Source organism: Neovison vison, chromosome 4, assembly GCF_020171115.1.
Source record: "Neovison vison isolate M4711 chromosome 4, ASM_NN_V1, whole genome shotgun sequence".
Taxonomy (NCBI): domain Eukaryota; kingdom Metazoa; phylum Chordata; class Mammalia; order Carnivora; family Mustelidae; genus Neogale; species Neogale vison.
The window spans coordinates 13,209,340-13,222,704 of NC_058094.1; the positions used below are offsets into that span (position 1 = coordinate 13,209,340).

At 54.0% G+C, this 13,365-nt stretch overlaps 1 long non-coding RNA gene across 3 annotated transcripts in view; it reads right to left on the reverse strand.

Annotated features, from left to right (window-relative positions):
- LOC122904297 overlaps window positions 1–13,365 on the reverse strand; it is a 154,407-nt gene that overhangs the window by 75,833 nt on the left and 65,209 nt on the right. For all 3 annotated transcript variants that reach the window (XR_006384177.1, XR_006384175.1, XR_006384176.1), the window contains exon 2: window positions 3,487–3,612. This is a non-coding gene — a long non-coding RNA (uncharacterized LOC122904297). The remainder of the gene's footprint in view (window positions 1–3,486; window positions 3,613–13,365) is intronic.

A 13,365-nucleotide genomic window follows, 5' to 3' on the forward strand; every position in this document is an offset into this window, starting at 1 on the left:
GCTGAGGAGGCTCAATGCCTGCTGGCCCGGCAGGCAGGGTCAGAAACAACAAAATTAGGCGCATTCTCCTTCAGACTTATGAATTCCTCTTCTGCATTTGCCCTCACACTCTGACATTAATTGAACTCTGTCTTCACTACTAAAAATAAACTCCAGGTCAAATGCAATGAGCCAAAAACCTCAGCATGAAACCACAAGAACTAGAGTAAATAGTCAAATGGGCTAATGGCAGAGGTGTTTGGGTGAAAATATGTTTTCTGTTTCAAGCCCAGAGTCCCGAGTGGGCTACGAGCTCTTTCAGTGCTGCAGACTGGGAAATACAGGAGGCGACCACACAGCAGTGGCCACAGACCAGGGCTGGCTCCTGTCCACGAATAGGCCGGCAAGCAGGAGCTCGCAGACACCCTCTCCTCCAAAGGTCAGGGCCGGGGGCAGCCTGAAAAGATCTCGTGGGAGCTGAGAGACACTCCCAGGGGAACAGGGGCAGGAGAAGACTCCAGAACAGCAAGGTGAGGGTCAAAGGGAAGAAGGCAAGCCCGTCTGTATGTCCAAGCAGGGGTGGGGATGGGAGAATCAGCCGTCAGAAGGCACACAGGTAAGGAGGTGGAGAAGCCAGCAATAAGGGCTCCCGTTGGCTCAGCATTCTTTTCAGGCCAGCTTTGGGCTCCTCAAGACCAGCCTGAGGGGGGACTGGTCCATTCTGCCACTGAGAGACAAGAAGCCTGGAGAGGGTGAAGGACCTGCCCAGTGTCCCCAGGGCCCTGGGAGGGGGAGGTGGGACAGAATGCAGGTGTATTGGTACCTCTGTTCCAGGACCCAGGCTCACAGACGGCAGGGGTGTGGGCAGACAGGCCCCTGGAGGAACGACGGTGTCCTCGGGCGGCCAGAACCACATGCACCAGCACAGCGTGCACACCTTCCTCGGAGGCCCCAGCACAGACCAGCCCTGCCCGGGTGTTCACCACGCTGCTCCTCGGAAGCTCAGCACCCACTCCTGCTCCATGTGCCTACTCCCGGCAGCTGAATTCTGGGGACGCTCCTTTCCCATCACCCCCAGACAGATGATGGGTCAGGCCGCTCTTCCATTCACAGAATGAAGGCAACACCGTTCATGTTCACGGCTGCGGCAGCAAGAGATGGTGCTCCCAGCCCGCAGCTTGTTCCGCCAATGACTAGAGTCCCATCGGCCCTTGTCTGCATTCCCAGGGGGCAGCTTGTTCCAGCCCTAATGCCAGGTGCTCCGGGGAAAAGGGTGGTCCCACAAGAGGCTGAGGCACTTTCACTGTACTCCCGCTTCTGAAGTCGGCTACCTGGATCCGGAGCGTGGGCTGCGGAAGCAAACGGCAAGGGACTGGCCGAGTGCCAGAGAGCAGACCAGGTGGCCTGGCAGCGACACGCAGTGTAGATGAGCTCTGACCCCAAAGCGGGCCATCAGCTCCTGACACGGCAGTGGGGACACAGGTGCACCAGGATGCTGGCACCCCAACTGCAAATCGGCTCGGCTTCTACTAGGTCTCACTCACGTGCCACCTCCCCCCTCCTCAGAAAGCCCCCGTGACCCTGCCTTGCCCTGCCCTGCCCTGCCCTGCCCTGCCCTGCCTGTGGAGAGTCTAGAGAACCCCAGGTGCACGTCAATCTCCCCCACCTTGAGTGGAGGGCGGGGCCTCACGCACGCACCATGTGGGTCACTGGACCACGGGGGGCACAGGAGAGGAGAGATACAAATGCAATCAGAAGGGCGCCTGGGTGGCTCAGTGGGTTAAGCCCCCGCCTTCTGCTCAGGTCATGATCTCAGGGTCCTGGGATCGAGCCCTGCATCGGGCTCTCTGCTCGGCAGGGAACCTGCTTTCCTCTCTCTCTGCCTGCCTCTCTGCCTACTTGCAATCTCTATCTCTCTTCAAATAAATAAATAAATCTTTAAAAACAAAACAAAACAAACAAACAAACAAAAACCAAATGCACTCAAACATATTTAACACACAAGAGAAAAGACACAGGCGCATGAACACTGTCCTCCGCTGTCCTCTCCCTCTGATGGCCACACCTGTCTTCTCACGGGTCCCCGCCTGAACCACGTTCCATGTTCCGTTGTGATTCATTCTTTTCAACACCTTGTTTTTTAAAGAAAAAAAATTGCAACTGACCTCATTCTTTGCTCTAAGTCTTTAAGAACTTTCTTCTTTGGGGTTCTCTCTCTTACTTTCTCCTTCCTCCTTGTTAGTTACTCATTCCTTTGTTCTTACAACATCCACAGTCGTACCCGGTGGGTGTCGGGAGGGCTGTGAGGATGTGGAAGACAGGCCTTTGCTCTAAACAAGGTCATGCGCGACTGGGGGCGCGGGCGTGGGTGGGGGAGAGACGCGACGGGGTCTGAGCGAGGCATGCCCCAGATGGCGGGAGGAAGTCAGGCACTCTGCTCAGGGAAGGGGGACCTGGTGGGAGCGGAAGCAGAGAGAGAGAAGAGCAGACCAAGGACTTGGAAAGAGCCTGCTGTGCGGAAGGAACTGTACACGGTGTAGTTATGAGTTTAAACAACCACCACCACCACACCGGGGTGCCTGGGTGGTGCAGTTGGTTAAGCGTCAGACTGTTGGTTTACCTTCAGGTCGTGGCTTCAGGGTCCTGAGATCAAGCCCCACACCGGGCTTTGCACTCAGCATGGAATCTGCTTGAGATTCTCTCTCTCCCTCTCCCTCTGCTCCTCCCGCTATTGCTCTCTCTCTATCCATCTCAAATATATAAATAAATCTTAAAAAACAAAAAACAAACAAACAAACAAAAAACAAAAAAGAAAAAACAAAAAACTCCTCCTGTTTTGGAGCATTTCCTCTCCATGTCAGGCAGCCTGATGAACTATCTCCACCATCTTATTCAATACCCGCGACATCCTCTTGAGGCCAGAGCTGACACGATCCCTATCTTGCAGACGAGAGAACTGAGGCTTGGAGCAGCTGAGTGACCTGCCCATGGTGAGGCAGGTGGCAAAGCCAGGAAAACCCAGGTCTGCCCGAAACCCCGGGTTTTCACCTCTTCCTTTACCCCAGACAGCCTCGGACTTGGAGCAACTAAGCGTGCAATGCAAGGGGGTGGGAGGGAGATAGGGGTTCTGTCTCCCCCCAAACACCCAAAAGGTGTTTTGCCCACAATGTACCATCTCCTCCCCCCCAGTGATGCAGTCTCCATACGTCTCAGCAGGACAGGGGCGTATCCACCCGCCTCACCAGAGGGAAAGGTGCGGGGTATCCACCTAGGAGGGGGTGGGCTCCATCCCCGGCTAGACACAGAGGGAGAGCTCCCAAAGCATGACACTGAGGCCACCGAATGCTGAGAACCAGGTCCCAGGTGTCAGGGTGAGGTTACGGGAAGCCGGCTCTCAAATCAGCACAGGAAACCAGGCCAAGAAGTCAAGAACCACAACCCAACTTGTGTTGCAGGAGATCACTGATTCCAAAGGCTAGTTTTTGTTCAAGAGGAGAAATCTCTTACCTTTATTCTCCAAATCCCCAAATGGCCCAGCTTTTTCATTCAGGAAAGGACATTCCCTCTAGAGTACCAGACAGGTACGTCTGCTTTTCAGACTGATAGCACCAAAATCCAAGGTATGATGGGATTCTGTAAACCGGCAAGAAAAGGACAGAGAAGTATTAGAATCAAGGCTGACACAGAACAGATTTAATGAGAGGATCCATTTATTTGAAAAATACAAAATGCATACTGACTAGATGTTGAAGGAGAAGCTTCAGAAGAGCAGACATTTACTGAGCAACTATTATGGGCCAAGCCCTGTGTTAAGTCATTTAATCCCGGGAGACCAGTTTTGATGGTTCCGTATTTCCGAAGTCATGTGTGAGAACAGGCCAGAATGCAGGGCCACATCTTCCTGCCTCCCAAACCCTGCCCATGATCTCGTTTTCTGTCCCCACTAAAGCTATTCCACGCACCTAAGTCCGGAAACCCCAGGTAGAGGGAACAGAAAAACACACCCAGTAACTTCCCTCTGAGAATGTTCTGTCCCTGGATGTCCAGCCCATTCCACAGATGGTGGGGACACTACGAGCCGTGGGGGTGGTGTCACACTCACTAGGTTGTAAGCTTTATCTGAACCGGACCCTGTCATCTGGTAACCTGTGACAGGTGGACACCATGGATTACTCAGGGAACAAAAAGTGTCACTTCACCAGGGGTTCTTATTGTAACTGATCATCAAGATGGCTATATGAGGTGGCCAAATGGGGGGTGAGGGAGAATGGGACAAGGGGGCCACTGCTGGTCTTACTAGCTCTGGAAGGACCTCCCAAGACACCTGGAGCAGAGCTGAACGCTCAGCCAGGTGGATGCAGACACAGACTCTTCTCCTTTGCGGGGCAGTTGGCACAACCAAAAGACACACTTCTGGGGCCCCAGGATGGTTCAGTTGATTAAGCATCTGCCTTCAGCTCAGGTCATGATCCCAGGGTCCTGCGATTGAGCCCCGAAGGGGGTTCCCTGCTTGGCGGATGGCGGGGAGTCTACTTCTCCCTCTCCTACTGCCCCCCCCACAACTCTGCATGTGTGCATGTGTTCTCTCTCAAATAGATAAATATAATCTGAAAAAAAAAAAAAAAAGCCACAAGATTACGTTGACAGGGCGCCTGGGTGGCTCAGTGGGTTAAAGCCTCTGCCTTCGGCTCAGGTCATGATCCCGGGGTCCTGGGATCGAGTCCCACATCTGGCTCTCTGCTCAGCAAGGAACCTGCTTCTCCATCTCTCTCTGCCTACCTCTCTGCCTACTTGTGATCTCTGTCTGTCAAATAGATAAATAAAATCTTAAAAAAAAAAAGGATTACGTTGACAGTGGGTGATTCTACCCCGTTCCAGACCTTCCTCCTGCACCCCCTCAATTTCCCCAGCATCTTAGCCGTCAGATCATCAAGAAGATGGAGCTCGGTGAACACGGATTCAGCATCAGGAAGACTGACAGGTTCTGAAGGGGAATTTGCCCCCAAATGTAGGAACAGCTGGAGAAAGACCGTCATCCCCAGCCGAGAGCAGAGGTCAGGTGGCCTGTCTTCCCCACCACTGATTCCCTCACCCTCGTCCAGGGCAATGGACGCTGTGGTCACAATCAGCTTCTCGAGCCCCCACGTTGTCACACGCCTCCCTTGGACATGTCAGCATCATGGACGGACCCACAGCAGCTCTGCAGGCCGGGGAGTGCCTGTCACCTCTCACCCCATGCCCTGTCCCCGTTCTCAGCAGAAGCAGCTCACTCAGGGAAGTCCCTTGCCTGGCGGTGCGCTCAGCAGGCTGCCGTCCTCGGCACATCCACGCTCCGGCTGTGGGAGGCCTCCCACACTTCTCAGGCACTTTCTTTTTTTTTTTTGTCTTACTGTCAAAAATGCACTCGCCTTATTGCCTGGAAAAGGCAGCAGCCCAGCTCCTGGTTGTTAGACGGCCTGGAGAGGCATTCCAGGTCTACAAGAGTCTTTTTATGGAGCCTGAGCAAGTGACCCTTCAAACCTCAGTTTATCATCCTAAAGGTTTGTTCCTAGTCTTAAGTGAGAATCTTTGCAGAGCTCAGCACTGAGCCTGCCACGTTGTGAAAACTCAGAGTAATCAGCTGTTAGAAACACCACTTAAGCCAACGCTCAGGCCTGAACTTCTTGGTCTCTTCCCAATGAGGGGGGAAAAGGCCTCCCCCTCCTCCTACCTCAGCACGATGACTTATCCAGCGCAGGGGCTCAGCACTCGGGGTGGAGGGAACAAGCAAAGCCCATCCGAATCCATGCGGTGGACCACAACACTCACCCGTCTCCCAGCTGTGCCACCAGCGTTAGACAAGACAGAGCACGCCAGAGGGGCTCTACAAACAGTCAGGTGTTAGAGCACACTGAATCACATCAACACCACCAGCGACAAGCGCCATCTTCACAGAACACTTTGCTGAGGAATGTCCTCACAGGACCCCACTGAGCACCCGCAGTGACCCGAGGAGGTCATGTCACCGTGTAAACCTCATCCCCATTTTACAGATGTGGGGACGGAAGGTCAGCGGGGCTAAGGAGGAACTTGCAGCTGCATCCCTGGTCTGCAAGCTCACTCCCTCTTCCTTGAAAGGGGGGCAGCAATAACACACAACATCAGCTCTTGCAGAAAAAGAACCTCTTTCCAAGGCAGCCAGATTGATTAATGTTTTTAATTAATGTTTTAAGCCACACACACACAGAGCAAAGTTCCATGGAAAATGAGGAGCTAAAACTTCCAAGTTTCTCCTGGGAGCCAGTCCAGCCAGGTGCTCGCTGCCAGAGGGATGGGGGGAGGAGTCCTGAGCCAGCCAGGGAGGTCAGAGTGGGAATGTCACAGCCCTGCCTCGACACACTGGGTCTGGCAGGCAGTCCGATCACTTCCCATCCACAGAGATGAGCCAGGGATGAAGGACACTGGTCTAGTACAGGAATCCGTCAATCTCAGCAGAGGAGAGAGCTGGGGTGCAGAGGGAGGCCTGATGTGTAGCAGGTGCCTGGGTCCTGGGCCTAAAGGGGGAGGTGGCTGCTACTTCCAGAACCTCCCGCCTGACGCTCGGTCCCAAGGACGGGACATCCACCTGCTTGCTCTGCAGTGCATGGAGACATGCTGCATGTGAACTGGGGGTTGCAGGCATTCTCAGGATGCTGACAAGACTTCCCTAATGGGGCCTGAGATCACTGGTGGGGCCAATGCTATGTTCAGATGAGTAAGGGATTGGAGTACCTGTGACAGGCAAACCCAGGACCCCATGGTGCCCTGGAGGTGAAAAGCAGACTGGGGCCCAGAGAGGAGCCCTCTTCTGTTGTGCTTAGGGACCCCCTTGCTCTGCCAGTGATATTCCAAGTGAGTCCTGTCCCCAAGTGTTCTCTACACAGTCTGAAGGTAGGGCCGTATCAGCTTCCTGTCTCCAACAGGAAGGTGAGGGGCATGGAGTGTGACATACAGCACTGAATAATTAATCAGCAGCTCCGCTGGGGGCATGGAGGCCACACTGACAGGGCGGCTGGCCTTGAATGCCACCTGGATACTGCATGGGCAGTGGGGCCAAGTGGGAACACTGACGGCAGCCAGGACCCGCCACCTTCTTGGTGCAGGCCCTGGGCCGCTTGGCAAGAGAGAGATCGGGCCGTGAGATGAGTGACTGCATGGGAATTCCTGACTTTAAAATCATCAAAATGCCATCTGTTCACTGCAAACAGACCACAGAGGTGGACTATGGCACCTGTAGCAGCAGAGGACAGGATAGCTGTCCCCCAAGAAGCCCCTGAGAGCAGGACCCAGGTTTGGGATGTGTTTGCTCCCTCTGGAGAAGGCCTGGGGGAAAGACATTGACTCAGGTACATCTGTGCCTCTCCTGCAAGGTCAGCAAAGCTGGTGGAAGCCTCCAGCCTGGCCCAGCAGTGATCCCAAGTGACATCACGGAAGTATGGTCAGTACTGCCCCCAAAGCTATGAGATCCAGCAGGCTGAATGCAGAGGCAACAAGTGCGCTCAGGACACAGGTTGCTCAGGTCAGAGCTAGTCCCTACCCGCTAACTGCTGTGCACCCTGGGCAGTCTAGTCACCCTCTCTGATCATGTGTAAATCAGGGCTCCTAAGAGCAGTTACCTTTCTGGACGGGGCAAGGATGCATGCAGGGTGTGCAGAGCGCCAAGTACAATGTCTGGTGCAGTAAAGGCTTGAGTCACCCTGGGTAATTCTCAGGGTCTATGTGCTGTCTCCACTCGTGTTGCTGAGCAGGCAGATCACACAGCCTTGGATTTGAATCCCAGCCCTGCTACTTCCTAGGAACATGGCCATGGACCATTCACTTGACCTCCCTATACCTTAGTTTGCTCATTACCAACAAGTCATGCGGAACAACCAAGGGTTACAGGACATGAAGTAAAGCAAGCGGTATGGCGTGAACCTTCAGCAATGAGGGCCCCACCCCAAACTGAACAACACTCCACGAAGCAAAACTGGCCCGGACTCTTCAAAACATCAAGGTCAAGAACAACCAAGGAAATGTTCCAAGATAAAGGGAGGCTAAGGAGACATGGCCACTAAACCAGCGGTGACCTGGAATCGGGGAAAAGAGTCCCAAGGACATTACTGGGGCGGCCGATGAAATTGTGTGTGGCCTGCAGAGGAGAGAAAACAATTGCCGCCACGCTGAATTTCCCGAGTGTGAACGTTACAGGGGGCTTCTGTAAGAGAATGTCCTTGTTCTTAGGAAACACACACTGAATACTTCGGGATAAAAGGGCATGTCTACAACTTACAGATGATCCCCCCCAAAAAGTGTGTGTGTGTGTGTGTGTGTGTGTGTGTGTGTTTCAGTCGGGGTGGGATCGAACCAGTCACTGGTGATTCTGAGTGTATGTTGGTTCTCTGCATCGCCCCTGCAATGTTTTCTGCCAGTATGAAATCAGGTCCAAATGAAAGATGACCGAGGGCCCAGATGCGGGACAGGAGAAACAGACCTGAGGGCAGCCCTCAGCCATCCATGTGGGCCAAAGCATGGGCCTTTCCTACAAAAACCATGTCACCTGCTGTACAAATGTTGTGATGGATTGTGCAGAAAACTACAAAGGATAAAGCTGAAAAGCTGAAATTCAATTTGCACCACCACCCCCTCCTGCCAAGAGAAAGAAAGACAAATGGATGCCTCCTCTATGACTAGGCCCCAGGGCCCGGCTCGGCGGGTGCATCGGAGCCATCAAACAGTGCGAGGGGGGTGGGGGGCCTACAAGTGCAGCAGTGCCCCCAGAGGGGGGCGGGGCAGCTGGGGCTGGTGTTCACTAGGGGCCAGGCGGTCCTGTAAGAGCTTTCTGCACCCTGAGCTTCCGCAGACCCCTCGAGGCAAATGCTATCATTATTCCCATCTCGTGCTGCAGGAAAATGAGATTGGAAGGAGGCTCCCCCGGGTTTAATCTGGAGCGTTGGCTTCTCGGGGATTTAAGCCCAGGCTGCCTCCACGGGATTTCCAAAGGCAGCAGGGAGACAGGCCCCACCGGCCAAAGCAGCAGCCCGCACCCAGACCGGCCCTTCCCCTGCAGCCGAGGCCTCCTGCCTGGCAACGCGGGGTCTCGATACAGTGGGAAGCTGCAGGGGGCTGAGACCCTAGCCCCAGCTGGACACCGAGGTGCTCCGCACTGGCTTGCAGATACACTCACGGGCATAGATCCTTTATAAGGACTCCAGCCACGCACACACGATCTCTGGGAGAAACCCAGCAGGCTGGGCCCATCAGTGTCATCAGGGAGGAGACACAGGGGTCTGGCGACATGAGTGGGGATGGGTCTTCATTGAAAACCTCTTTATTCCTTCTCAGTTTTATCTTGTGAACGATTGACTTATTCAAGAAGATTCTGGTTTGGTTTGGTTTTATAATACAAAAGAGGAAAAGAAACGGACCGGGTTACTGAGTGAGCCTGCTCTGAGGATGGAGCAGGAGCCACTCCTCCTGTGCACCAGAGAGCCCCGGGGGAACAGCTGTCACACACCACACCATCTCCTGCTTTCAGAGGCCAGGGACAGTCATGCTTCAAGCCCCCGGAGAAGCAGCAGCATCATACTTGAGGAGAGTAGTTCTGTGGGCCAAAGAGATCAGCCCGGAGGGCCTGGCACCCAGCGGTGCTCTTAAGGGGACATGGGAAAACCACCTAACATAAAGTGATCTCCCTGGCAGCTTCCCCTGCACCATGGAAGGGTTGCACCTCAGACTCTGCTCTGTGGACGCCGCTGACGCTCACCTTTCCCTCACAGACACCCTCCCACATTTCCTCCCACCCAGAGGCGTCGACTTACTAAATCAACGCCAAAGGTAAACAGTTTTCTTTTCTCCAACCCCAAAACCTCCTCTCCTGCCGGTGCGCGGTGCGCGCTTGGGTGCGCTTGGGTCGTGTCTCCCAGAACATCAAAGGCACTGCTTTCGGTAAAAACCTCTCGGATCATCAGGTGACTGCCGTGTGCAGATAAAAACAACCCACCACATGCCAGACTGGGCCCCCTCTGGGGCGGCAAGTGGGCTAGGAGGAAACGGTGACCTCCATGGAGCCAAATGCTGGCCCCTCTGCTCACGTCCACGTCTGCCTGGTGACCTTGCCAGTCCCTCCGCCCGTGACCTTGCCATGTCCCTCTCCCAGCTCTGGGCTTCTCCCAGAGGAAGGGGGTTGAGCTGAGCAACCTTGAGATCTCTTTCAGATCTAAAATTCACTGATTCCATCTCGTCCTCCCTGCTCAGAGCCTGTACTTCTAAATGTAGTGACAGTTCATTTACATACAGGAAAACAAAAAAAAAAAAAAAGAAAACAACAAGATTACGTGGTTGCTAATACCCTGAGCTGTAGTTTTTGGTGACTCAGAGGAGAAAACACATTTTCCACTCAACCCAAAAGAGTGGTCCCTCCATTCTCCAATTGCTCAAATGATCTAAGTCCTGGGCCAGTGGGACCCCTGGGGAAGTTCCATGCTGCCGGGAGCACAAACGTCAGCGAGCCGAGGTGAAGCAGGGAATTTCCCTTCGCCGACAGGTGCACTGACAGATGGGCTGGATGGAGAGTCCCCTCCCTGAACAAAACACCCCTTACCCATTCATTCTCTATCTTAGTAAGTCTATATTCCTTCGGGGGCCAAGGAAACACTGGGCTTAACACTGGCCCAGGGACCACCACCCAGGAAGTCACACCCCCGGCATGAAGATTATCTCTTCCAGGAAACCATTGTTGAACCACCACCCACCTTGGCTTGGCTGAAAACAATGACCTTGCTCAAGGTTGCATATCCTTCCAACAGAGCCTACATACAATGACTGGTCAACCCCTTATCTCAATTCTGGACCATTCCAAGGGCCATTCCAGCTCTAGGGCTCCCATGGGGTTGGCTGAAGCGTTTGTTGGGACACTGGTAGAGCCTAACTTCTCCCTCTGCCCAACCCTAAATCCTCTCCCCTGTTACATAGCTGTTGTTCCCGAAGTCATGCCGTAATAAACATCCGGCTTACCAATCTCCAGCTCAGCCTCTGCTTTCCGGGAAACCCAACCTGCATCAAGAAGCTCCTTATGCTAGATGCTCAGGCCCTATGGCACCAGGACAAAGCCTCCAGGAGTAGGACAAGCAAACGGCCCATTCAGCAGATGGGAGTTCCTTCCTTGGAGCACCCTACTGGTGGCAAGGATGCTGAAGTTTGGGCTCAGGGCTACAAGCAGTGAATGAGCTGTATGGGAGTGAACACCTGTAGTGGTTGTAATGTGTGGCTGAGTCCCAGATCCTACTAGAGACTCATTTTCGTGGTCTTTCTCCCACAGCACCCAGTGTAGGAGAGGAGCTTGGTAAAATGTCTATTGAATGGTACGTTGATGACCGGATGGATACATGGATGGATGGAAAGATGGAAAGACAGAGCTCATTGAAGAAGGAAGTCACACCTAGAGAAGCCAGACAACAAATGGAAGGTAACGATGACTCTGTCTAAGCTAAATCGTATAATTTCCATAAAGCGTATCACAGTTCCCCAGAAGCATCAAAGGTGAAGATGACAACTACACCCCCCGTGGAGACCCCCTTGGAGGTGGTGACCTGGGATGAGCAGCCTGGAAGTGAGAGAAGAGTGGAGGGTACCCGAAGTAAGAGAAATGAGACATTAGCCTCAGCAAACCGAGTCCTGACGCTGCTCATCAGATACTGAGTAAAAAACAAGACCCTCTTCAGCAGGGTCGCCATGACTGCCCAGTGATGGAGAATGGGGAGAGCCTTCTACAACCCTAACGTCACTATGAACGCAGGCTCTGATGCTTTCATCACCGGCAGAGACGGTCGCCGATGGAGGGGCTTGTGAACGGTGCTGTGGTTTGGGGACTTTATCCTATAGAGATAGGAAGCCACCGAGGTTGAGGAGCAGAGACACTAGGTGACAGAATCGACTCGAGAGTTCTTTAATCACCCACCCCTCCGGTTGTTGGCAGTTGCTCTGAACCCTCAGTCTGCTATGCTTCTGGGCCAGATGGGGACGCGGGGTGCCCAGAGCCTCCCTGCTGAGAAGGTAGCCTTGGGGGAAGAATCAACACTGGAGGACCGTGGACCCCAGGCTTAGTCCCCCCTCAGAAGTGTAGGGACCCTGGGACCATCCTCATCAGACACTCGTCCAGCCCACTGAAAGTCTGAGGGCAATGCCTGGGGAACACAGCAGTGCAGAAGGAAAGGGGAATAACTAGGGAGGCTGGCGTCTGTGCAAGCAAGAGTCAGGGAAGAGGACAATGGGAAGGGAGGTTTACCAGGGAAAATTGTGAACATATTTCAAGGGACATCACGGGGCAGTTTGCTAAGCAGCCCGGTATATCCCAGAAAACACGGATGCCTTGGGCCCATGACCACTCTTCCCTGAGCTGGGAGCATCTAAAAGGCTAAACATGTTGAGACGCTCAGAGGCAGCAGGCAGGGGTGACAACTCGGAGAACCGACCTCAGTGCCCGCCAGGGGTCAGATTGAAGGCGAAAGTCACAGGGAGGCAGTAAGGCTCACAGCTGAAGCAGACGGGCTTTGCTGCCGAGCGACCTGGGCTGGAGGTGAGGCTCCACCACTTCCTTCCTGAGCAACCTGGCCGAGGCAGAGGCCACCTCCCTGAGCCTCTCCGCCTGTCTGTGATACAAGCCTAGCGGGGAGCCTGCAGAGGTGAACCGCACCTATGCCTAGCCCCGACAGACAGGCAGGCGGTGCTTGAAAGTGGACGCTGCGTTAAGAGATCACACGTCACAGGCCTGTCTAGGAACCTTCCCAAGGAAGCCTTCCAACGGCACAAAACACATTCTGAGGGGTTCGAGTCCCCTTGGGAGGCCCCTCCAGGGGCCTGATGTAGTTGGGGCAGGAGCTGTGAGGGACCATAGACCGATTTAACCCAGATTTTAGTTGCAAAAGGGGTGTGAGGGCTTTGAGAAAGCAGCCTCTTTGCCTTCCTGGAGAAGGAAATGAAGCTTAATGACCCAAAGGGCTCCTCTAAACTCATACAGTAAGCCTGCGGCTGTGAAGAAACGACGCAGCGGGAGACCCTGACTCTCGGGCAGTCAGTTCAAAGGCGGGGGTCACTGGATGCATACTCCGAGGTCAACTGTTCAAGAGGTCCCAGTGTCTCGGTATACCCCAAGACCAAGTTCACAGCTCTCACTCTCGGCCTGGTGAAACGGGCAAAAGGAGAAGCAAGTGAAGAATGAAAATCTGGGCAGAGAGAGATCCCACTACACTTCTCAAAAGAGGGCCGGTCTATCCCAGAACACTCCCCGGAGCTAGACTGGGGCAGGATAAGGCACACAGGCCCAGGGGCCTCGAGGCGACTCAGTCCATAAACATCAGGAATGAGACAAGTTAGGAACTGAGGAGAAAC